The sequence below is a fragment of the Callorhinchus milii genome, unplaced genomic scaffold, assembly GCF_018977255.1.
Source record: "Callorhinchus milii isolate IMCB2004 unplaced genomic scaffold, IMCB_Cmil_1.0 Scaffold865, whole genome shotgun sequence".
In the NCBI taxonomy this organism is placed as follows: Eukaryota; Metazoa; Chordata; class Chondrichthyes; order Chimaeriformes; family Callorhinchidae; genus Callorhinchus; species Callorhinchus milii.
This window is the reverse complement of record NW_024705606.1, coordinates 29,031-31,191: the sequence shown is the minus strand read 5'-3', so window position 1 is coordinate 31,191 and position 2,161 is coordinate 29,031.

Sequence of the window (2,161 nt, the reverse complement as noted above, 5' to 3'; positions counted from 1 at the left end):
AGAGTGTGAGAGAGTGAGAGAATGTGTGAGAGTGTGAGAGTGTGAGAGTGTGTGAGAAAGTGTTAGTGTGTGTGAGTGTGAGATTGTGTGTGAGTGTGTAAGTGTGAGAGTGTGAGAATGTGAGAGAGTGTGAAAGAGTGTGAGAGTGTGATCGTGTGTGAGTGTGTGTGAGAGTGTAAGAGAGTGAGACAGTGTGAGAATGTGAGTGTGTGAGTGTGAGTGTGTGTGTGTGAGTGTGTGTGTGTGTGAGAGTGTTGAGAGAGTGAGTGTGTCAGAGTGTGAGAATGTGTGAGAGTGTGTGTGAGAGTGAGAGTGTGAGAGAGAATGTGTGAAAGTGAGAAAGAGAGTGTGTGTGTGATTGAGTGAGAGAGTGTGAGAGTCTGTGTGTGTGAGAGAGTGTGTGTGAGCGTGTGAGTATGTGTGAGAGAGTGTGTGAGAGTGTGTGAGAGTGACAGAATATGTGAAAGAGTGAGAGTATGTGATAGATTATGAGAATGTGAAAGTGAGTGTGAGAATGTGTATGAGAGTGTGAGAGTATGAGAGAGTATGAGTGTGTGAGTGTGAGAGAGAGTGTGAGACAGTGTGAGCGTGTGTGAGAGAGTGTGAGAGAGTGAGAGAGTATGTGAAAGTGTGAGAGTATGTGAGAGATTGTGAGAGTGAGTGTGAGTGTGTGAGTGTGAGACAGAGTATGAGTGTGTGAGAGTGTGTGAGAAAGTGTGAGTTTGTGAGAGTGTGAGATTGTGACAGAGAGTGTGTGAGTGTGTGTGAATGTGAGAGTGTGTGAGAGTGTGAGAGAGAGTGAGAGAGTATGTGAAAGAGTGAGAGAGTATGTGAGAGATTGTGAGAGTGTGAGAGTGAGTGTGAGAGTGTGAGAGTATGTGAGAGAGTGTGTGAGACAGTGTGAGAGTGAGTGAGAATGTGAGAGAGAGTGTGAGACAGTGTGAGAGTGGGTGAGTATGAGAGTGTGAGACAGTGTGAGCATGTGTGCGTGTGTGAGATAGTGTGAAAGAGAGTGTGAGACAGTGTGAGAGTGTGAGAGTGTGTGAGAGTATGAGTGTTTGTCAGAGTGTGAGAATGTGTGTGAGAATGTGTGAGTGTGAGAATGTGTGTGAGAGAGATAGTGTGTGAGTGTACGAGTGAGAAAGAGTGTGAGTGTGTGTGAGAGGGTGTGTGAGAGTGTGTGAGAGATGTGAGTGTGTCAGAGTGTGAGAGTATATGAGAGATTGTGAGAGTGTGAGAGTGAGTGAGAGTGTGTGTGAGTGTGAGAGAGAGTATGAATGTGTGAGAGTGTGTGAGAGTGTGAGAGAATGTGACAGTGTGTGAGTGTGTGAGTGTGTGAGAAAGTGTGAGAGTGTGAGCGTGTGAGAGAGTGTAAAACTGTTTGAGTGAGTGTGTGTGAGAGTGTGTGAATGTGTCAGAGTGTGTGTGAGTGTGCGCGTGTGAGTGTGAGAGTGTGTGAGTGTGTGAGAGTGTGACAGAGTGTGAGTGCATGAGAGTGTGAGAGTGTGAGAGAGTGTGAGAGTGTGAGTGTGAGAGTGTGAGTGTGAGAGTGTGAGAGTGTGAGAATGTGAGAGTGTGTGAGACTTTGTGAGTGAGTGAGTGTGAGAGAGTGTGAGACAGTGTGAGCATGTGTGTGAGTGTGAGAGAGTATGAGAGAGTGTGTGTGAGTGTGAGAGAGTGTGTGAGAATATGAGAGTGTGTGTCAGAGTGAGAATGTGTGAGTGTGAGAATATGTGTGAGAGTGAGTGTGAGATTGTGTGTGAGAGTGTGTAAGTGAGTGTGTAAGAGAGTGTGAGAGAGTGTGAGAGAGTGTGAGTGTGTGAAAGTGTGAGAGCATGAGAGTGTATGAAAGAGTGTGAGACAGTGTGAGAGTGTGTGAGTGTGAGAGAGTGTGTGTGTGAGAGTGTGAGAGAGAGTGAGAGTGTGTCAGAGTGTGAGAATGTGTGTGAGAGTGTGTGTGTGTGTGTGAGAGATTGTGAGAGTGTGTAAGTGTGAGTGTGAAAGTGTGAAAGAGTGTGACAGTGTGTGTGAGAGTGTGAGAGAGAGTGTGAGAGTGTGTGTGAGTGTGAGTGTGAGAGTGTGAGAGTGAGTGTGACAGAGTGTGAGAGAATGTGTGAGACAGTGTGAGAGTGAGTGAGAATGTGAGAGAGAGTGTGAGACA